Genomic DNA, 24,525 nt, shown 5'->3' with positions numbered 1-24,525 from the left:
CGCGGAGGAGGGGGCTGCGCCGGGCCCAGCTGGGGGCGAGGGCGAGGCCTGCCCCACGGCCACGTGCGCGGAAACTCGCGGCGCGGGGGCGGGGTGCGGGGAGTACGCTGGGTTCTCGCCTCTGCCCCACCCCTAGCCCCGGGCAGCCCTCTCTGTCCCCCTGCGTGACCCCAGGCTCGGCCCCTGAGGAAACCCGGCCTGCTGGGGGGTCCCGACATGGGATGAGGCAGCCCTCTTTCTGCGTGGGTCGCCTCGCGTCTCCCTCTCCCACCCGGCCTCTGAGACTTGTTGCCAGCATCTGGAGCCCGAAGCCTTAGAAGGGTTGTCAGCCCAACAGGAATACAGGGTCACCCGCCCATCAGTCTGGAGACCCCTCTGAGTCGCTGTTTTTATCATGTTTCTGGGCCTGATGGTGACTCTCATTGGCCCAATTTGTTCCTGATTTGCTTTTCGGAGTAAGGGGGAGTCTACCCGCATTGACAGTGACAGAGCTACTGGGCCGCAGTGGCATAGGCAGAAGAAAATCTAATCACTCTGAGGGTGAGTGGTGGTTAAAACGACTCATATAATTATGTGGATTGTAATTTCCTTACGCATATTTATTTGTTTAACAACCCGGCATGTGAGATATGTTGTCTAATCTAATAAAAGATACAACGTTATGGGCACACAGCAATGTTAATGTACAACTTTCTCATCTCACGCCCTGGCTGTCCCCCAGGTAGCAGCCTCTTAAGGTTGCTTTGAACTCCTGGAACCCACTCAGAAATGCCACTTAGGAGGAACCACCTCTGATTCCCCATCAGCCCCATAGCTCCTCACAGAAAAGGCATTTGCTACAGGGGTGAACGGAGAATAAAGCCACACAGGGCAGTTTTCAACTTGCTCCTGTGTATAGGAAAGTCACACCTCCAGAAGGCCGAGATAGCTGCTCTGACATGTAAAGCAAGGCCTTGGATTTCACTGCTTTTTCTAGTTCTCAGACCACTGCACTTTCTTCATAGCAGATACTGTTTTTTGCATTATTATACCGTTGTAGTTGAACTGTGATTTGTTTAAAACAGCATTTGTAGCAGAACCTTAAATACCGTGCCTTAACCTCAAAGTCGTCTTTTTACAGTGTCCCAGATACCTCTGCTCCCGGCGAGGTGTTCACTTTGACATTGTGCTGGGTGAGAAACATCAGCAAACAGCGGGACTGGTAAGGGCTGCAGCTTATATTTTAAGGATTATGCTGGATGTGGACTTTATTGCCAGTAAACTAATTAGGGCCTCAGAATTGATACCTTGTGGCTCAAGTTTTGTAAAATTAAATCAAGAAAAGAAATGGCCCAATTACTATCTCAGTTTCCTTCTCGTATATGAGCACAATGCGGAGGACACAACGCAGAGAAAGAAATTATAACCTCTGCAGCGCTGGCTTCTGCTTCTGGCATGGAGTCTTTTTTAGTTCGCGGAATTCTCTTGGCAGGGCTTTGATTTAGAGTGTGTCTAGTCTGCTTTACATACCAGGATATTTCTGCACGGTGATTACTTTTTCCTGCCTAAATATTAGTCTGTCACTGATATAATTCCTATCATGTATTCCTCAAAGCTAGTGTAGAAAGTTAATCCATTACACCCAAGAACAGTAAGATCTGGTGAGTTCCAAGAAGGAGACAATGGTTGGCCTAGGACAGAATGTGCAGTGTTGACACTCCATTTTACAGAAGCTGACTGTCCTGGTTAATGGAAAGCTAGACTTTGCTTTATCTTTCCCTGTGATTTCTTGATTGGTTGTGGTTTCATTGCTTAATAGAACTTCCACCAAAACTTTCTGTTATGGGAATCATATGAGAGGCGAGACTCAGAGATTGTGATTTGGTAGAACACCCAGTGAAATTTTGGTTCGGGACCTCAAAACCACGGCAAAATTGAGATCTGTTATCTGAAAGATTATGAAGTCTTGGTCTAACATGAGCTCCCTCAGCCTATAAAACAGTGGTAGAAAGGGCAGCTTCCTTTCCCCAATAGAGGGCCAATTCTTTGCATTTGCCATATACCCAGCATAAAACCAGACTGTGGTCTTTGAAACTGTCCCTGAAGTGACGGGGAAAAGATCTGGGCAGCCCAGAATGGAAATTGATCCTGCAAGAGAAAGGGGTTCATCATGGAGGATGACTTTAAAGGGATTCATGTATAAAACGTTACCAAGTGTTGAAGGGCTCCATGCTATTGTGTCAAATAGAGTTGGAGGACCTGTTATTAAAGCGGCCCATGATAATGCTATAGACTGCAGGCATCCCCAAACTACGGCCCACGGGCCGCATGCGGCTCCCTGAGGCCATTTATCTGGCCCCCGCCACCGCACTTCAGGAAGGGGCACCTCTTTCATTGGTGGTCAGTGAGAGGAGCACAGTATGTGGCGGCCCTCCAACGGTCTGAGGGACAGTGAACTGGCCCCCTGTATAAAAAGTTTGGGGACACCTGCTCCAGAGCATGCTTTGAGACCTGGTTTCTTACCTGCTTTTGCCCTTGCAACAGACCGAGGGAACAAACTTGGACTTTCAAAAAATAAAAGTATCAGCTGTTACTGTTACACCTACCAGGTGATTCAGTTAAATTTGGTGGTGAGTTTCATAGGCCGCAGCCATGCCAATACAGGACTAACTGTCAGCCTAGAAAAGAAACTTGCTCTGTTATTTGAAGAATTGAGACAAGTTGTGGAAGTTTCTTAATTGGACAGTGGTTTCAATGTGTACCTTATCTTTATTATAACACAATATCAATCCAGCAATCTTTAGACCACAATACTTTAGACCACAATGCGTGTGCTCAAGAAAGGACCCCTTTTTCTAACTTATACTGAAGAGCGAGCATATAGATATCATTTATGGACAGATTGATTGTTATATTTTCCGGTGTAGGGTCTTTTCTTATTTAGTGAGATCTGGGAATCCCACAAAAATGGCTCAATCTGTCACAGCTCCCATGGAGTTAGTCCAGCCACCAAATATGGATGCGATTCTATTCCGTGGATCAAAATCAAACTGGTATGTTGGTCCACTTGAGCCATTAAGTGCTCCTTAATGTACAATCTGCCCAGGCCTGCAGAATGAAGCAGATTTCTTATTATGAATAATAATGACCTATTTTCCTTCAGATTATGTTTTGTTTCTTCACACTGAGCGTGAGGAACATAAAATGGCTTACTAAAAGTAATAAAATCAGTACAATCACTAGCTTTCCTTTGTACTTATTACTTTGCGGTCTAGATGACTATTACTGATCGGTTTGAGGGTGCTGCTCTTTAATGAAAATGAAAACTATAGCTAACGGTTTTTCCTCAGACTCTGCTTTCTATAACCAATCAGTGTTTTAATGTTTGTGTGTGCTTTATAAAGTTTAAATGTAATTTGTTACTGAATTCTGTTTCCAATATTAGTATGTATGTAAACATGATAGTATAACCATTTTCGATATGTGAGTATAAATAAAATAGTAAGTTTAAAAATAAAAAAGTAACAGATTATAACAAAGTCAGTAGTCATGCATGGATGTGAAGATTCCGCTTTGTAGGTCTTTTGTACCTTATGATTGAGCTAGCATTTTAATGGTTATACTCGGAGTAGTAACTGGGACTCATAGCCTCTGCACTCCTCCCACTTCAAGTCTCCCTTCTAAATTTTATGTGTAACTTTGTCCTAATGCTGTACTTTTTCTGCCTCTCATTCAAACTTTCCTTGAAAGTCATCTTGCATTCCGTAACCATTATTGAACGTTTTTCTAAGTACCAGGTACCTGAATTAACTGGCCCTTAGGAAGCACAGCCTGACTAGGAGAGAGACGTACAGACTGATGATTAGCAACAACTCTGTGTGTCACCAAAGAGAAGTGGACACAGGGAGGTGTCAGGGAGGTCTTCTTAGGGTTGAAATTTCAGCTCCAACTTGAGAGGAGAGCATGAACACCTACATCCTGCACCCCCCGGGCCTCCACCCTGCCTCAGTGGGCACAGCTGCAGGTGCCAGCCTCAGCAGAATGCAGGCTGCCTTTCAGCCCAACTTGCTGCCCCAGCCAAGCACTCTGATGCAGACCCAACTTGCCCAATCATGAAGGCAGTCCAGAATGCCTACTATGTGCAGAATTCCCTGAGGTTTTGAGTAGAAAAGCCTCAACTTTCCTAAAAGAATTGTCAAACTAGTTGGATAGATAAGAAAAATAATATTAACACGGCAGTTCATCACCAAATACATTCTTAAAGATTGCAACAAGAGAGCGATGGACCATCTTGACTCACCAAGAGTCAGACGCTGTCTCCATTGTGAGAGTCCCCCAGCCAGGAATTGGACTGGTGCTTCCCACACCTCTTCTCATTTCCCTCTCACGACCTCTCATGGGCCGAGAATTACCATCTGCATTTTACAGAGAGGAACCTGAGGCACACACAGACTATCTATTCCAAGCTGCCTGACTCTAAAGCCCAGGTATTTTTTCAGGACACCTCACTGTAGTCCTGGAACTCCAAGTGGAGTCACTGCAACGTGGGCAGTGACAACCTAAGAAGAATAATCTACACAGGCTAGAAAGTGTAAGGGGGTGAGGGGAAAAAGTGTATAGAGATTAGAAGTAAGGAGACCAGTTAAGAAGTCATTGCAGCCACCTAGGCATAAGGCGATGGGCGTCTGTGGGATCCTAGAAAAGTGAGGAGGAGATGCATTTATGGACACTTTGAAGAGGTAATAGAATTTGGCAAAATAAATAAATAAATAAAAACTGGAGGAATCAAGGATCAAAGATGGGAGAAAATGCTACCTTTAGAAGAGATAGGTACTAGGAGGCAGGAAACCATGCTTTGGGGGAAAAAGAAAAAGAAAATCACCCTCTTCTTCCCGCAATTGTTCCTAAATTGTATTTACCTTTTCCCTTCTCAGAATAGCATCACTACATGAAATTGTATAAACTATGTATATGTTTGTTTTGACTGGCTCCTCTGTAAGAAGGCTGATCTTGCTTACTACTCGTATCCCCACCACCTAGAACAATGCCTGGCACATAGTAGGTGCTCAGTAAATATTGGTTGAATGAATGAAATGTTTGGTATGTGGTGAAAAATGTTAGAAAAGTAATTAGAAGAGACATGTGTCTTTAGAATTTCTCTGCAGAGATGATGGCAGATACCTTGAGAATAAATGAGATCCCTGATAAAGAGAGTATGGAGAAAAAACAGAGGGATGAAATCTCACTCACAAAGAAGAAAGAAGGGAAAAAAAGGAGGCTTCAAGAGAGACCAAGAAATGGTCCCAGAGGTAACTCACAATGACCTCTTATCAGAAATGTGATTTGAAAATATATTCTCCCATTCCGTAGGTTGATTTTTGTTATTCTGTTGATTCTTTTGAGGCACAGACGTATTTAAATTTGATGTTGTCCCATTTGTCTAATTTTGCTTTCATTGCTTGTGCTTTTGATGTCATATTTACTTCTCATTCTTGATACCTCTGCTGCCTTAACAAAGCCACAAAGATTTTATTAATTAAATCAATAAATGAATGAATATGTGATAAAAAAAGAACAGAAAACCTTCTACTTAATTAAATGGCAGGACTTACTCAACCTCAACTCCCAGTTGAAATTTCACTTGAGCTTCATCATAGAGTGCTCCTCCTTCCCCTCCCTGCCTTGTTAGTGACTCCCCTTTCTCTGCATCCCAATTTAAATGTCACATCCTAGAGCAGCCTTCTTGGTCTTCTCTGACTTGGTCAGATTCTCTGTTTTGTAATCTCATGTGGCCTATAACTCTCTCATTCATAATCAACACTGTTGGTCCACATTGATATAGATTTCACTATTTGATTAATATCTGTCCCCTTTAGTTAACTATAATATCAGAAAGAATGAAGAGTGTGTCTAGTTTGGCTCTTGTTTATTTCCCACAGCTAGAAATGTGTGTGGCACATAGTAAATGCTCATTAAATACTTATGAAATGTAGGAAGATTTACCATGAGTAGAAGAAGAGAATAATGGATCCTGGGCTTGGGCTTGGGTTTTTGATATCCCAAGTGCAGAGCAAGGTAGGAGAAAACAATGCCTGCCCCTGGACTCTTTTTTTTGAGGACTAAAACTAGTGTGTGTGTGTGTGTGTGTGTGTGTGTGTGTGTGTGTGTGTGTGTGTAGTGAGGGGTGAACTGGGTGGTAATATATGTTCATAGAGAAGTGGCAGACATGTTAAAGGGGCTGAAGAGACAGAGTATGATCCACAAAACTTACTTCAACTGTAAGGGTAAACCTAAGGTTTATTCTTATTTTTACATATGATTTAATTATTTGATGGTATATGTGGCACAAACTCTAGTCCCATCATAATAGCTTTTTTACATTTAAATTTTACTTATTTATCTCTACATATTTTTGTAGTTTTATGATGGGGGTGTCTGATTTTGTGAAACCTGATCCCCATAGAACTAAATGGGCTCCATTCTTTTTGAATAGCAGATATTTAAGTTAAAGATAAATTTAATTTTGATTTGGAAGCTGTACAGTAAAATTTAATTTTGATTTGGAAGCTGTACAGTACTTCTGAAATAAAAGGTAACAACCTAGGGAACTCCAGAATTATAGTTGTGGTTTACCACTAATAATGGGAAACACAAACCATTAGTTTAAGGCCAAGATTTTGCCTCTGATTGGCTAGAAAAAAATCTCTCCTTTCCTTTAAAGGAGAGGCTGAAGCCATTAGATCAGCAAGACCCCTGCCTGTGTGCTGCCTGTCTGAAAAATGATGAGCAAAAAAAAAAAACACTAATTTTTTCCATGTAACTGGGAAGTGATTAACATGTTGCCTTTTTGCCATTTTCATAATATTATCTTCTTTATAATGGCTAATAAATCTTATGCTTTCAATCAACACATTGTTCTTTAATTTAACTTTAATTTATAGAACTCTAGGAGAAATTAAAGAGATATTCAGAATACTTTAAATGCTAATAAAAGAATATCTCTAAAAGCATACAGCATTTTCTTTCTTTTTTTTTTTTTTTTTTTTTTGAGACGGAGTTTCGCTCTTGTTACCCAGGCTGGAGTGCAATGGCGCGATCTCGGCTCACCGCAACCTCCACCTCCTGGGTTCAGGCAATTCTCCTGCCTCAGCCTCCTGAGTAGCTGGGATTACAGGCACGTGCCACCATGCCCAGCTAATTTTTTGTATTTTTTAGTAGAGACGGGGTTTCACCGTGTGACCAGGATGGTCTCGATCTCTTGACCTTGTGATCCACCCGCCTCGGCCTCCCGAAGTGCTGGGATTATAGGCGTGAGCCACCGCGCCTGGCCTCTTTCTTTCTTTCTTTCTTTCTTTTTTTTTTTTTTTTTCCGAGATGGAGTTTCATTCTTGTTGCCAGGCTGGAGTGCAACTGTGCAATATCAGCTCACCACAACCTCTGCCTCCCAGGTTCAAGCGATTCTCCTGCCTCTGCCTCTGTCTCCTGAGTAGTTGGGATTATAGGCGTGTGCCACCATGCCATGTTAATTTTGTATTTTTAGTAGAGACGGGGTTTCTCCATGTTGGTCCAGCTGATCTTGAACTCCCAACCTCGGGTGATCCACCTGCCTTGGCCTCCCAAAGTGCTGGATTACAGGTGTGAGTAAAAGCATTTTCTGTACACATAAAATGTTTCATGTTCACACAGAATCTTAAACATTTGACCAATAAAGCCTAATCACTTTTCTTTCTTGATGATGTACTTCTATGTTCACATATCATTTTTTAAATAATATCTATGTTTAATGAATTTTGCATTTGGAATAATTTTAGATTTACAAAGAAGTTGCAGAGGTAGTCAAGGGAGCTGGGTGCAGTTACATATCATTTTTAAAATTTTTTATTTTTAGTTTTGGGGTCCATGTGCAGGATATGCAGGTTTGTTACGTAGGTAAACGTGTGCCATGGTGGTTTGCTGCACCTATCAACCCATCACCTAGATATTAAGCCCAGCATCCATTAGCTATTTGTGCTGATGCGCTCCCTCTCCCCCACCTCCCTTCCCAACAGGCCCCAAAGTGTGTTGTTCCCCTCCCTGTGTCCATGTGCGCTCATTGTTTAGCTCCCATTCATAAGTGAAAAGATGCAGTATTTGGTTTTCTGTTCCTGTGTTAGTTTGCTGATGATAATGGCTGCCAGCTTCATCCATGGCCCTACAAAGGACATGATCTCATTCCTTTTTATGGCTGCATACTATTCCATAGTATATATGTACCACATTTCCTTTATCCAGTCTTTTGTTGATGGGCATATTTGCTATTGGTTCATATATTATTTCATGGGTCTTAGGTCTATTTTTTAGGCCTCTATTGACAATAGTTAGGGGTCAGGTGCAGTGGCTCATGGCTGTAATCCCAACACTTTGGGTTGATAGGTCGGGCAGATCACTTGAGCATAGGAGTTAGAGACCAGCTTCAGTAACATGGTGAAACCCTGTCTCTACAAAAAAAAAAAAAAAACAACAACAAAAAAATAAAAACAAATTATTATCTGGACTTGTAGTCCCAGCTACTCAGGAAGCTGAGGTAGATCACTTGAACCCCAGGAGATGGAGGTTGCAGTGAGCTGAGATCCCACCACTGCACTCCAGGCTGGGTGACAGAGCAAGGCCCTGTCTCAAAAATAAATAAATAAATAAATAAATAAATAAATAAATAAATAAACAAGGATGCAAAATTTTAGTTACAGGAGGAATACGATCAGGAAAACTATTATATAACATGGTAACTATAGCTAATAGCAATGTATTACATACTTGAAAATTGCTAAAAGAGTAGATTTTAACTATATATATATCACAAATAAAGGATAAGTATCTGAGGTGATACATATGTTCATTAGCTTAATTTAGCCATTACACAATGTATGCATATTTCAAAACATCATGTTGTACACCATAAATATATACAATTTTTATTTGTCAATTAAAAATGAATACATTTCGGCCGGGCGCGGTGGCTCAAGCCTGTAATCCCAGCACTTTGGGAGGCCGAGGCGGGTGGATCACGAGGTCGAGAGATCGAGACCATCCTGGTCAACATGGTGAAACCCCGTCTCTACTAAAAATACAAAAATTAGCTGGGCATGGTGGTGCGTGCCTGTAATCCCAGCTACTCAGAGGCTGAGGCAGGAGAATTGCCTGAACCCAGGAGGCGGAGGTTGCGGTGAGCAGAGATCGTGCCATTGCACTCCAGCCTGGGTAACAAGAACGAAACTCCGTCTCAAAAAAAAAAAAAAAAAAAAAAAAAACAAAAAAAAAAAATGAATACATTTTAAAAATAGACATAGACACAGAAGGAAACAGATCCTGATACTTATTTGTTCATTAGCTTTTGCGTTACTCTTTTTTTTTTTTTTTTTTTTTTTTGAGATAGAGTCTCACTTTGTCACCCAGGCTGCAGGGCAGTGGCGTGATCTCAGATCACTGCAACCTTCACCTCCTGAGTTTGAGCAGTTCTCTGCCTCAGCCTCCTGAGTTGCTAGGATTATAGGTGCGTGCCACCATGCCTGGCTAATTTTTTGTATTTGTAGTAGAGACACGTTTCACCATCTTGGCCAGGCTGGTCTTGAACTCCTAACCTCATGATCCACCTGCCTCAGCTTCCCAAAGTGCTGAGATTACACGAGTGAGCCACCATGTCTGCCCTAGTTTTTGCATTACTCTTAGAGTGAGAAGTCTGAGTGGAGAAATAAAGTCTTTTTTTTTTTTTTTTTTTTTTTTTGAGACAGAGTTTCACTCTTGTCACCCAGGCTGAAGTGCAATGGTGCGATCTTGGCTTACTGCATCTGCATGCTTTGGCCTCCTAAAGTGCTGGGATTACAGGCGTGAGCCACCTCTCCCGGCCTGAAATAAAGTCTTTTAGAACAAAGTTGCTTATGGAGTAAGGTAGATCATAAACACATAAATAACATAGGAGATATTATTATGTATTTACCATATAGCAAAATATTTCTGGTATGTATATGTGTGTTACTGTGTATTTTCATAAAATTTTAGTTTGTAAGCTGAAGCTCATATTATTTCATTTGGTTCTCACTATAACCCTGTGGGGAAGCAGCCCACATGATATCTCCATCTTCCCACGTCATAGATAAGAAAACAGATGCACATAGCTTACCTCCCTGGAAAAAGTCTCATACTCACCAATCAGTATCTATCCCGAAGACCAACGCCTGTCTAGAGTCTGGTAATTTGCTTTGATATAAAGTCATTTATCTGATATTATAATAGCCACTCCTACTTTCCTTTGATTAAAGTTGGTATGATATCATTTTTCATTTTTTACTTTCAATCTGTTTGTATTTTTATATTTGCAGAGAGTTTCTTGAGTTTCTTGTAGAGAGCATATGGTTAGGTCGTGTTTTAAAATATTTTCTGCTCATCTCTTTTACTTGGATTTAGATCGGTTACATTTAATGTAATATGCTATTGACATGTTAAGGCTTAAATCTGTCATTACTTTTCCTTGTTTTATGTCTGGGTTTTGTTTTTCTTGTTTGAAATGGGGTCTTACTCTGTCACCCAGCTGGAGTGCAGTGGTGCAGTCATGGCTCACTGCACCTCAACTCCTGGGCTCAAGTCATCTTCTCACCTCAGTCTCCCAAGTAGCTGGGGCTACAGGTGTCTGTCACCAAGCGCAGCTGTTTGTTTGTTTGTTTGTTTTTTTCCCCATAGAGACGGGGTCTCACTATGTTGCCCAGGCTGGTCTCAAACTCCTTTTTTTTTTTTGAGACAGAGTCTCGGACTGTTGCCCAGGCTATAGCGCAGTGGTGCGATCTCGGCTCTCTGCAATCTCTGCCTCCTGGGTTCAAGCAATTTTCCTGCTTCAGCCTCCAAAGTAGCTGGGATGACAGGCATGTGCTACCACACCCAGTGAATTTTTTTGTGTTTTTAGTAGAGATGGGGTTTCACCATGTTGGCCAGGATGCTCTTGATCTCCTGACCTTGTGATCCACCTGCCTCAGCCTCCCAAAGTGCTGGGATTACAGGCATGAGCCACCACGCCCGGCTCAAACTCCTAGTCTTAAGCAATCCTCCAGCCACAGCCTTCTTTGCAAAGTGTTGGGATTACACGAATGAGCCATCATGCCTGGCCTTCTGTTTTGCTTTTTATTTCTGTTTTCTTTTTCTGCCATCCTGTGGTTAAACAATTTTTTGAATTCAATTTTTGTTTATGCATACTGTTTTTGAACATAGATATTTATATAGCTTTTTTAGTGATTTCTCTAGATATTACATTAGACATAACTCATCACATTCTATTTTACCAGTTGGAGAGAAGTATAGAAACACATCTGGTTTTGTCCCTTTACCTTCCCTCATTTATAATGTAACAGTTTTATGTATTTCTCTGCATGCATTTAAAACCACATCAGTGTTACAATTTTTTCTCACACAACCAATTTAAAAAACTCCAAAGAAGGAAAGCTTATTTATTTATTTTAGTTTACCATATGCCTTCTTTCTTCCTGACAGTCCAAGGTTACTCCCCCGTATTTTTTTTTTTTTTTTGGCAGTTTCCAAGTCATTTTATTCAGAATTTTGTGTTTCCTGAATCAAAAATACTGTACAAAACAATGTAAAAATTGCTACCATTTTATCTCCCCTGCTTCCCCCCGACCTAGGGACAATATCTGGGCAACCTCACTCAGGGGTTTCAGAGGTTTTTCTTCCAGATTTGTTCCAGGAAATGAGATTGATTGACATAGTCCCTTGAACCACTTTCAAAGGAGCTCAGCTGAGGTGAGGTGAGCCTCTGGGATCTGGAGGTTACTACGTTAGGGAAATGGATTAGCGTTTTTTGGGAGAAGATCTGGTGCCTAGGTAAAGAGCCTACCCCCAAAAAAGGGTGTCTAATATGTTCATGGTTCCTTCTTTTGTCTCAAAACCTGACATTTAGTCAAAGAAAAAAGTAACAAGATGTCCATCCCTTGGCTCCCTTCCCTCCCCACTCCTGCTGCTTCTCGGCCCCCCAAGATTGAAACCTGGCTGGAGCGAGGTAGCAGGACAGCCGTTCAGATGATGTCAGGAACATTGAGGGGCATTTCCTCAATGGTGGTGTTGTAGAAGGTCTTGATGTCTCAAAGAGTCCTCTTGTTTTCTATCACCATGTAAATAGCCACACCTTTACAACCAAACTATCCCCCTCGACTGATTCCCTGAATATAGTTTTTCCTGTTGGTGGGAAGGAAATAGTTGATGCTAAAGAAACCTGCTGCACATCAATGCTTCTGGCCAGCAGGTCAGTGGTAATCGAAACTGTGCTAGAGTCAGAACCAAATTCCCTCATGATCACATCTCGTTTTTTGGTCTGTATCTCCAGACAGTGAAATCGCAAGCATGCATCTTCTTGGTGAGCCAGTCTACCTTCCTTTGGGTGTTGATGAAGATGACTGCCTGGGTGATGGTCAGGGTTTCATACAAGTCACACAGTGTGTCCAGCTTTCACTCCTCTTCTTCCGCGTTCATGTAGAATTGGCAGATACCCTCCAGGGTCAACTCTTCCATCTTGGAAAGAACCCGAATGGGGTCCCTCATGAACTTCTTGGTCACCTCAAGCACATCAGAAGGCATTGTGGCTGACGGCAAAAATACCTGGGTGTTGCTGTTGAGCTTTTGGAATATGTCATAGATCTGGTCTTTGAATCTACGGCTTAACATTTCATCGGCTGTGTTCAGTACAAACTTCTTGATGCATTTGGGAGACAGGTATTTCCAGTTAAGCATACCAAACACACAGTCAGGGGTACCCATGATGATATGGGGAGCTTCCATCTGCAGTCTCTGCACCTCAGCACACACGGTGCCCCCAATACAGGCATGACAGGAGGTACCCATGTAGTATCCTAGTGCCATGACCACCTTCTGTATATGCTGAGCCAATTCTCAAGTGGATGCTAGGACCAAGGCCTGGGAAGCCTTTAGATCTAATTCAGTCTGCTGCAGAATTGATATGGCAAATGTGGCCATTTTCCCAGTCCAAGACTGGGCTTGAGCAGTCACATCATAACCCTTGATACAAGGTAGAATTGCTCGCTGCTGGATGGCAGAGAGCTTCTCAAAACCATAGATGTGGATGCCACGGAGGAGGGACTCCGAGAGGTTCATGTTGTCAAAATTGTCAACAATCTCATTCCAGTTACTCTTGATGATGCCTTGGGCTCCATCCCATCAGGGCCATTGTCTCTGGATCGGGAATCCTGACTCACAGACATGATCCTTAGAAACTAGCCAGGGTTCCCTCTTTCATTGTCTCCTTTCTATTTAGAGAATTTTCCTTAGCCATTTAGGTCTGTGAGTATTAAATTCTGTTAGCTTTCTTTCCTCTAAGAATGTTTGATTTTTCTTTCATTCTTGAATTTTTTTTTTTTTTTTGTTAAGTATAGGATTCTCTGTTGATCATTTCTTTGTTTTAGCAATTGAAAGATCTTATGACATGTTCTTCTGATTACCATAATTTCTGATGATAAATTAATTTGCTGTCATTCTAATGGTTTTCTTCTGATAAAGTCTCATTAGTTTCTAGAAGTTTAAGTATGATGTGTTTTGGTGTGGCTATCTTTGGGTTGATCCTATAAACAGCTGAGTCTGTAGATTTTCATCTCTTGGGAGATGAAACTTCAAGTCTGGGAAGTTTTCAGCCATTATTTCTTCAAGTATGTTTTTCAGCCCTTTAGAGGATTCTAATGACACAAACGTTAGATCTTTTTTATAGTATCATAAGTTTTTGAGATTCTGTGTTTTTTGTTCAGTTTTCTCTCTTTTGATCAGATTGTTCTGTCTTCTAAGTTCACTGATTGTTTTCTTTGTTCCCTTCTTTCCACTATCAAGCTCATTCACTGAGCTTTTCATTTATTTTATTTTAAAGTACTAAAATTTCCACTTGTTCTTTATACCTGCTATTTATTTGCTGAGGCTTTCTATTGTCTCCATTTGCTTTAAGAATGTTAGTAATTGCATTGAAACAGTTTTGTCATGGCTGCTTTAAAAAATATTGGCCAGATAATTCTATTATCTCTATAATCTTATTATTGGCATCTATTGATTATCTTTTTTTATTCAAGTGAGTTTTCTTGGTTTGATAAGTGATTTTCTTTTATTTCTTTTATTATTATTATTTTTTGAGATGGAGTTTTTCTCTGTTGCCCAGGCTGGAGTGCGGTGGTGTGATTGCAGCTCACTGCAACCTCCACCTCCCAGGTTCAAATGATTCTGCCTCAGCCCCCTGAGAAGCTAGGACTACAGGTGTGCGCAGCCATGCCCAGCTAATTTCTGTATTTTTAGCAGAGATGGGGGTTCACCATATTGGCCAGGCTGGTCTTGAACTCCTTATCTTGTGATCCACCTGCCTTGGCCTCCCAAAGTGTGGGGATTACAGCTGTGAGCCACCATGCCCAGCCATGATTTTCTTTTAAATCTGGATTTTCAAATGAGTTCTGAGACTCTGGGTGTTATTTGAACCTTCTGTTTTAGCTGGCTTTTTCTGACACTACTTCATTGCCAGGTAGAGGTGGAAGTACAGATCCCCCACGAAGTCTCTACTGACACCAGAGGGGAGGAGGATGACTACTGTTGGTGAGAGGTCTGGCTTACTACATGGTCTTCACTGTCACTGTAATGAGTGTGGCCTCGTCACCACTGGGTCACCAGAAGTAACAAAGCCTCCTCTGACACATGACTGACTCTCTGCTTGGGCTCCTCTGACACCACCCCAATAAACACTTGTTACTGCAGGGTTGGGTGAAGACGAGACTTCCCTGATGGTCTCCACTGATACCACAGGAGTGGAGGACTCATTACAGGCTGGCACGGATAAAAGTTCTACACCCTACTTGCCTTCTCTGACATCACCCTGCTAGGGGTGTTCGGTGCTTAATTACAGCCTCAGTTTGAGTTGTCTCCCCACTCAGTCTTTGCTGGTGTCAGTTTGGGAGTGGCCAGCACTTTTTTTGGTTGGAGTAGAACAGTTCTTGTCTAAATGTTTTCTGTCCTGTAAGCCTGCCCCTTTCTTGGACTTTTGACAAGAGAGGCATTTATTGGGGCTTTTTTGGTCCATGTCCATTGGCATTTCCAGGTTGCCAGCTTCAGCTCCAAGTCTGGGATACGTGAAACAAAAAGCAAAAAGAAAAACCAAGGAACTCACCTTGATGTTGTTCCTTGGGTCTCAAGATCCCTAGCCAGTCTGCCGCCTTCTTTTCACCTTTTGGAGTATAGTTTTGTTTGTTGTATATATAATGTCCAGTGTTTTTAATTGTCCTTAGCAGGAGGAATAGGGGAAATACACCTACTACTTTGTCTTCCCAAAAGTGGAATTCCTAACTTTGCTTTTTTTTTCATTGTATAACTATACTGATTCAACTGGCCCTTTCACTAAATTTCTTCAGAAAACATCTCTATAGATCTCAAAAAATACAATGTAAAATATAAATGTGTAGGATTGCTGTCCTGTTTTATAAGAATAACAAAGATCAGGCCAGGCATGGTGGCTGACACCAGTAATCCCAGCACTTTGGGAGGCCGAGGTGGGCAGATCACCCAAGGCCAGGAGTTCAAGACCAGCCTGACCAACATGGTGAAACCCTGTCTCTACTAAAAATACAAAATTAGTCGGGCATGGTGACAAGTGCCTGTAGTCCTAGCTACTCAGGAGGCTGAGGCAGGAGAACTGCTTGAACCTAGGAGGTTGCAAAAAAAAAAAAAAAAAAAAAAAAGAGAGAAAGGACAAAGATCAAAAGGAACTGACAGTATATAAATGGTCTTTCCAGATGCAGGTGAGTTTACCTTCACTGTAATTGCATGTTGTGCATGCAGAGTTCCATAGAGATACAATAATTTAGGGAACATTTCCCTAATTTTAGACTGCAAAGATTCAACCTTCCTCAGAACATATCTGGTTTCTTGATCTCATATTTATTTGCATTGCAATTTAAATGTTTAACATTTTACTTTCTTTCTAAGTAGATCTCTTGAGGATAGATTTTTTTTTAATGTAGAGCTGCTAGGCATTCATGTACTCACTGAGTGGACGATGGAACGACTTACATTTGACGGTGTATATATTGCCATGTTAAGGACTTTTATTTTCCCTACAACTTTATTTTGAAGGATTTAAATAAATTCACACCATTGGAGAGTTGGGACATGTTTTGCGGTTACTATGACTTTTGGGCCCTAGGTTTTACTATACCTGAGATATTAGAAAAAGCTGCAGTGATTCATCTACACTGCACACAGGTACATACTGTTACTGTAATATTCATGGGTCAGAGATATAGACCTTATGCCTTTATTTTCCCCAGCAGTATTTTTTTCTTTTCTTTTCTTTTTTTTTTTGAGGTGCAGTTTCACTCTTTCACCCAGGCTGGAGTGAAGTGGCATGATCTCGGCTCACAGCAACCTCTGCCTCCCGGGTTCAAGTGATTCTCCCGCATCAGCATCCTGAGTAGCTGGGATTACAGGCACCCAACACCATGCCCGGCTAATTTTTGTATTTTTAGTAGAGATGGGGTTTTATCATGTTGGCCGGGCTGGTCTCAAACTCCTAACCTCAAGTGATCCACCTGGCTCGGCCTCCCAAAGGACCGGGATTACAGGCATGAGCCACCGTGCCTGGCCCCAGCAGTATTTTTGAGGTGCATTGTGACACTGCTCAGGTAAAGACCTCTGCTGTCCCCCTTTGTCCTTTCTCAGTACTATCAGAATTTAGACAGGATCAAGTCTAGTCAAAATATTGTGTTTTGTGACCATTAAAATACTAACTGGAATTTTACTTCCAATTCAGTGAATTATAAAGATATCACTTCTTACCTGTCTTACTGGATTAAAATAAATTTATCAGTTTGTGGATTTGGCACTTTTGAGACTGCACAAAAACCAAGCGGTCCTCTAGACTTCTTCAGGTGATTTAACTGTCAATAAAATGGATAACCTCATTCACAGAATTATTTTTTTGATGAGTGAATTGAAATGGTAACATTAACCATTTCCTTTATTGAACAATCACAATTTAGGATGCTGTGGAGACAAACAAATAAAATAAAGGCAAAGTTTCTGCTGTTAAGGAAATTATAACTGATATGGTTGAGATTTGTGTCCCCACTCAAATCTCATGTCAAATTGTAATCCCTAGTGTTGGAGGAGGGCCCTGGTGGGAGGTGATTGGATCTTGGTGGTAGATTTTCCCCTTGCTATTCTGATGATAGTGAGTGAATTCTCAAGAGACCTGGATGTTTAAAAGTGTGTGGCACCTCTCCATTTGCTCTTTTCCTACTTCTCTGGACATGATTGTAGGTTTCCTGAGGCCTTCCCAGTCATGTTTCCTGTACAGCCTGTGGAACTATGAGTCAGTTAAACCTCTCTCTCCATATATTTTTTAATACCCAGTTTCAGGTAGTGGTTTTTGGTTTTTTTTTTTTTTTTTTGAGATGGGAGTCTGGCTCTGTCGCTCAGGCTGGAGTGCAGTGGCACAATCTCAGCTCATTGCAACTCTCTGCCTTCCAGGTTCAAGTGATTTTTCTGCCTCAGCCTCCCAAGTAGCTGGCGCCCAGCTAATTTTTGTATTTTTAGTAGAGACGGGTTTCATGATGTTGGCCAGGATGGTCTCAATCTCTTGATCTTGTGATCCATCCGCCTTGCCCTCCTTAAATTCTGGGACTACAGGCATAAGCCACCACGCTTGGCCTCAGATAATTTTTTTTTTTTTTGAGATGGAGTTTCACTCTTGTTACCCAGTCTGGAGTGCAATGGTGCGATCTCGGCTCACCGCAACCTCCACCTCCTGGGTTCAGGCAATTCTTCTGCCTCAGCCTCCTGAGTAGCTGGGATTACAGGCACATGCCACCATGCCCAGCTAATTTTTTGTATTTTTAGTAGAGACAGGGTTTCACCACGTTGACCAGGATGGTCTCGATCTGTTCACCTCGTGATCCACCCGCCTCGGCCTCCCAAAATGCTGGGATTACAGGCGTGAGCCACCGTGCCTGGCTGGCCTCAGATTATTCTTTACAGCAATGTGAGAATGGACTAATACACCAACTAAATAAAAAACATGGGAAGTAGAACTGGAGAATCAACTGTGAATAGAAGCACAGTTGACCCCTATGCAATGCAACAATGGGTTAGGAGTGCTGACTCCTGTATAGCTGATGAACCATGTGTAACTTTTGACTCCCTCAAAACTTAACTTATAGCCTGCTATTTACTGGAAGCCTTACTGATAACATAGTGTATTAACACATATTTTGTAAGTTATATGTATTATATATTGCATTCTTATAATAAAGTAAGCTAGAGAAAAGAAAATGCTGTTAAGAAAACTATAAGGAAAATATATTTAACTTTCATTAAGTGGAAGTGAGTCATCATAAAGGCCTTCATTCTTGTCTTCACACTAACATGCTGAAGAGGAGTAAGAGGAGGGGTTGGTCTTGCTGTCTCCCACGTGGCAGAGGCAGACGAGGTGGAGGAGGTGGAAGGGGAGGCAGGAGAGCTAGGCACCCTTGGTGTAACATCATGGAAATTTTTTTTTTTTTTTTTTTTTTTGAGATGGAGTTTCGCTCTTGTTACCCAGGCTGGAGTGCAATGGCACAATCTCGGCTCACTGCAACCTCTGCCTCCTGGGTTCAGGCAGTTCTCCCGCCCCAGCCTCCTGAGTAGCTGGGATTACAGGCACGCGCCACCATGCCCGGCTAATTTTCTTTTGTATTTTTAGTAGAGACGGGGTTTCACCATGTTGACCAGGATGGTGTCGATCTCTGGACCTCATGATCCACCCGCCTCGGCCTCCCAAAGTGCTGGGATTACAGGTGTGAGCCACTGTGCCTGGCCTGGAAATATTAATACATCCTAATTCTGGTCTGACTTTTTTTCATTTCTCTAAAAATGTCTCTCTACAGTATCAATCCTTCTTCTCCCATTCACTTCCCGTATTGTAGAAGGGTCCATGTTGTAAAAGAGTCACAAGAAGTCTTGAATAATTGGAGTCCTGCATCTTGTATGCCTTCTTCTGCATCATCTGGCACTGTTTCAGAAGCACTCATCTCCATCAAGTCGTCTTCTGTTAACTCCACTGGTGTTGTCTCTATTATCTCTTAAATTTCTCTAACATCCATATCTCAAAACTGTTCACCTGCTCTGCTACCTTTTTTTTTTTTTTTTTTTTCATATCCACAATCTCTTTCATGATTTCTTTGATTGGGTCTATCATAATCCTATGAAGTCATCTTGACACAGTTTTCTTCTGCAGGAATTAATTGTCTCATGCTTGATGGCTTTCACAGCTTTTATTTTTCTATAAGAATGGCTGACATCTCTAATGGATAATTCTTTCAGACTTTCTGTTTTGTTTTTTTGAGAGACAGCGTCTTGCTCTGTTGCCCAGGCTAGAGTGCAGTGGTGTGATGATAGCTGTATAACTCTCCTGATTTTATAGCTATCCTGATTCAACTGGCCCTTTCACTAAAAATCTTCAGAAAACATTTCTATAAATCTCAAAAAATATAATGTAAAATATAAATGTGTAGGATGCTGTCCTGTTTTGTAAGAATGACAAAGATCAGGCCAGGCACGGTGACTCATGCCAGTAATTCACAGCCCCAAACTCCTGGGCTCAAGCAGTCCTCCGTCCTCAGCTTCCCAAGTAGCTAGGACTACTGGCATGTACCACAGTGCCTAGCTAATTTTTAATTTTTTTGTAGAGATGTGATCTTGCTGTGTTGCCCAGACTGGTCTTGAACTCCTGGCCTCAAGTGATCCTCCCACCTTGGCCTCCCAAAGTGTGGGATTACAGATGTGAGCCACCAGAGCCCATCCCCTTCCAGACTTTCATGTTCTGTTGGGCTTTTTTTCTAGCATTGACAATCCCTTCTGTAGAGAACTGTGTGTAATGAACCTTAAAGGTCCTATATGACTCCCTGATGTATAGGCTGAATTAGAGACGTAATGTCTGGGGACAAGTAGACAACTTCTAAGGCTTCCATGTTGAATTCATGAAGTTCTGGGTGATCAGGGGCATTGTTCAATATTGAAAGAACTTTAAAAGGCAGTTCTTCATTGGCAAGGTACTTTCTGACTTCAGGGACAGAACATCAGTGGAGCCAACCCAGAAAAAGGGTTATCGCTGTCCAGGTGTTCTTGTACAACCAGAAGACTGGCAGCTGATGTTTATCATTTCCTTTCGGAATTTAGCGGCTTTATAGATAAGGGCAGTCCTGATCCTATACCCAACTGCATTTGTACAAAACAGCAGTTAGCCTGTTTCTTCCTGCCTTAAATCCTGGTGCTTGCTTCTCTTTCTTACTAATAAACGTCCTTTGTGGCATTCCCCCACACCCCTTCCCCCTCCATAACCCCCCCTCCCCATTAGGGCACTTTCATCTGCATTAAAAAACAGTTTAGGCAGATATCCTTTCTCCTCAATGATTTTCTTAACGGTATCTGATAACTGGTCTGTTGCCTCCTGGTCAGCAGAGCTGCTTCTCCCTTATTTTGACATTTTTTTAAGCCAAACCTCTTTCTAAAATTATCAAACCATTCATTTCTGGTATTAAATTCTCCAGCTTTAGATCCTTCATCTTCCTTTAAGTTGTCATATGATGACTTTGCCTTTTCATGAATCATATTAGAGTCCACAGGTATGCCTTTCTTACAGCAATCCTGTACCCACTTAAAAGCTGCATTTTTAATATAAGAGAAAAGGTGTTTGGCAAAATTGCAAGATTTTTGCACCTGCAGATGTAGCTGTGGCAATGGATTCACAAATTTCTTTCTTCTCTTTTTCTTTCTAAATTTCATCTTTCTTTCTTCCTCTCTTCTTTTTCTTTTACAAATTTTATTCTTTCCTTTCTTCCTCTCTCCTTTATTTTTCTCCTTCTTTTTCTTTTTCTCTCCCTTTCTTTCTTTCTTTTTTTCAATGGTCCTTACACTGAATTTATTTATTTTTTGAGACAGAGTCTTGCTCTGTTACCTAGGCTGGAGTACAGTGGTGTCATCTCGGCTTATTGCAATCTACATCTCCCAGGTCAACTGATTCTCATGCCTTAGTCTCAAAAGTAGCTGGGATTACAGGCACCCGCCACCACACCTGCTAAATTTTTATATTTTTAGTAGAGACAGGGTTTCACCATGATGGCCAGGCTGGTCTTGAACTGACCTCAGGTGATGTGCCTGCCCTGGCCCTGCAAAGTGCTGTAATTACAGGTGTAAGTCATCATGCCCGGCCTGGATTCGTTTATCTTGAAATGGTGGGAAACCTCAGCTGCAGCCCTCATCTATGGTACATATCAAGCAATTCAACTTTTTATTGTAATGCCATGATTTTTCTCTGCTGCTTGGGAGTACTTCCAGCATCACTAATGGTACTTCATATAGGTCCCATGGTGTTATTCAAGGTTCAAGGTATTGCACTAAACATGATGAAAAATACATGAGAATTGTATATGTAATTTACTGGAGAGATGAACTGCTCATGTGGAGATGGTTAGCATCACACAGCATTTAAGTGGATACTCACAACACTTGAGCTCACAATTTCATAGCCAACAGGAGGTGGCTATGAAATTATTAATTTTATGCTGTTTTAATAATGCATCTTTTTTTTTTTTTGAGACGGTTTCACTCTTGTCACTCGGGCTAGAGTGCAGTGGCACAATCTCGGCTCACTGCAACCTCCACTTCCCAGGTTCAAGTGATTCTCCTGCCTCAACCTCCCAAGTAGCTGAGATTACAGGCATCCACCACCACGCCTGGCTAATTTTTGTATTTTTAGTAGAGACGGGCGCACAATCTCGGCTCACTGCAACCTCCACTTCCCAGGTTCAAGTGATTCTCCTGCCTCAACCTCCCAAGTAGCTGAGATTACAGGCATCCACCACCACGCCTGGCTAATTTTTGTATTTTTAGTAGAGATGGGCTTTCACCATGTTGGCTAGGCTAGTCTCGAACTCCTGACCTCGTGATATGCCCACCTCAGCCTCCCAAACTGTGGGGATTACAGGCATGAGCCACCGTGCCCGGCCTAATAGTGCATCTTTATGTTTTACATTTCTCTTGACTGAATAGTCTGTGTATGGTCTATGTTTGTGTGTACAAGTTTTGATAAATCTCTTAATAGATCTGTGTGTATTTTATATAGTAAATGATAGACTAGTATCAAAGTCTTCGATAGTATGGAAGACATTAAGAAAAAAGTTATGTCATTAATGCATAAAACACATGTAGATACTAGTCTATCATTTACTATAATTTTGTAGCCACCTCCTGTTGCTATTTCAAATTGTCACAGGTCCCCCCAAATTTTTCTAATACATTTTTTGGGAAAAATAAAAAATCCACGTATGAGTGGATCTGTACAGTTCAAAGCCATGTTATTCAAGGGTCAATCATACATAACTATATGTTATGGAGACAGGATTACAGATGTCAAGAGACATTATTGTTCAGATGAGACCTCAAGTTAAATAAGTTTCATATGTATATATTCTATAAGAACAAGTCAGGGTCGGGCACAGCGGCTCACGCCTGTAATCCCAGCACTTTGGGAGGCCAAGGCAGGCGGATCACAAGGTCAAGAGATCAAGACCATCCTGGTCAAAATGGTGAAACCCCGTCTCTACTAAAAATACAAAAAAATTTAGCTGGGTGTGGTGGCGCACACCTGTAGTCCTAGCAATTCACGAGGCTGAGGCAGGAGAATTGTCTGAACCCGGGAAGCGGAGGTTGCCAGTGAGCCGAGGTCGCACCATTGCACTCCAGCCTGGTGCCTGGTGACGGAATGAGACTCTGTCTCAAAAAAAAAGAACAAGTCAGAAGGCAGAAATGGTCAAGTTGTCTGACTGGCCTCAGATTATACTGTTTTAATCATGACCCATGTTCCTTTGTTTCCCATTTTTAAAAAATTTCAGTAGAAGCATGAATAATGGCTACTTGTGTGATCCTGGGCAATCTGTCTACTTCATTTTGTGCAATGTGGGTAACTACACCTGCATGATAGAGCTGTTTGATCAAACTACATACTGCATGCAAAATGTTCATCACTCTTCCTTATACATACTGCAAGGATAGTAGCCCTTATTTGCTATTTCATTTTGCTATTGTGGCATATAATTTTGTTAGCAGATTCTGTAAATTAAGAGGTTAAACTACTTTGTCTCTGATTGCCTCAGATTCTGTTCCATACTCATCTAAGCACTCTGAATCTGTGCTTAGAAAGGTAAGCTGGGATCAAGGATATCAGACTTTTCCCTATAGTGCTCACACTATATAAACTACATAAAAAAAGTATTGTGACTTTCCTTCAATATTCCTATTATGCTTCAAATATGCATTTTTATCTTGTTTATAAAAAGCAATAACATTATTTCATTGCCTTTTTATAATTTCATTAAGGACCTTATTTTTGGCTCAAGGCTTATTACCCATTCTTATAAGTGTGCATGGTCTTCTCTTTGCTTTCTATTATTCTTGATTTATCCATTTAAGTGAATTTAATGCTCACAAAATCTGATAGTAAATAAAGTTTATTCATATCATCAAGTGTTTACTATATGCTAAGCACTGTGCTGGAAATACTAATTGTAATGTCATGCCTTCTATTTTAAGAAGCTTATTGTCTACTGAAGATGTGATATTATTGCTGTTGTTCAAACTACTGGAGAGGAATCACTTTTAGCTTACTTTTCCATTAAAAAATGTTTTATTCAATGTACTACTGTAACTTTCTACTTATATGATCTCCAGTTTTCATAGCTTCAGACAGTGGAGGTTACAGAAGAGTCATTAAAGAGTGTGGGCTTGGGATCCAGACTATGCAGGTTACAATCATGGCTTCATTCTTTCCTGTGTGACCTTGTAACCCTTTTGTGGCTCAGTTTCCTATTCTGCTGTAAAGGTTAAGTGAGTCATTATATACTAAGTGCTTAGAGCAGTGGTTGGCATACAGTAAGTACTTAATAAATGTCAAACTGTTACTAGTTTGTTTCTCTAAGATGGCAGAAACAATCTAATTTTTATTTTGGGGGGTTCATTATTTTATAATTGCTATTCTTGCAGTATCTCAAAGAAAAAGGCTTCTGATGTTACTATGTAAATATATTAACATTAAAAATTTGATTGACAGGGACTCCCTCCATCACCCAAGCTGGAGTGCAGAGGCACGATCACAGTTCACTGTAACCTTGAACTTTTGGGCTCAAGTGATCCTCCTACCATGGCCGCCAGTGTTAGAGATGAATAAGAATATAAAGAAATGGACACCTTTGTGACTAAGTCTATATTCTTGGCTTTAGTGTATAATTTCCTAAAGTTTCATAGGCTGAAATACAGGTTTCTTTGATTTGGATACATGTATATATATTTAACCTTATACCCTAGCTTTATTTTTAAATCTCTGAAAACTGTTACATGATTGTAGTTTATATTTAAGTTCATGAGAATTATGCAGGCACTTTAAGAATTGCTCTGTCTACAAAAATTGTATTTCTCAGAATTGTGATGATAACAAAGCCAAATAAA

At 41.2% G+C, this 24,525-nt stretch overlaps 1 long non-coding RNA gene and 1 pseudogene across 1 annotated transcript; one reads left to right on the top strand and one right to left on the bottom strand.

The window, feature by feature from the left end:
* The first annotated feature begins 87 nt into the window (after nucleotides 1-87).
* On the top strand, nucleotides 88-24,525 carry LOC141581660 (uncharacterized). Its single transcript, XR_012514425.1, has 4 exons — nucleotides 88-540; nucleotides 1,121-1,201; nucleotides 5,132-5,288; nucleotides 24,131-24,525. It is a non-coding gene; the product is annotated as an uncharacterized LOC141581660 (long non-coding RNA).
* Nucleotides 12,115-15,590, bottom strand: LOC141581659 (eukaryotic initiation factor 4A-I pseudogene; annotated as a pseudogene).

This window comes from Saimiri boliviensis, chromosome 16, assembly GCF_048565385.1.
Source record: "Saimiri boliviensis isolate mSaiBol1 chromosome 16, mSaiBol1.pri, whole genome shotgun sequence".
NCBI lineage: Eukaryota > Metazoa > Chordata > Mammalia > Primates > Cebidae > Saimiri > Saimiri boliviensis.
The sequence above is the reverse complement of the archived record's forward strand: the minus strand, read 5'-3'. Positions and strand labels throughout refer to the sequence as shown.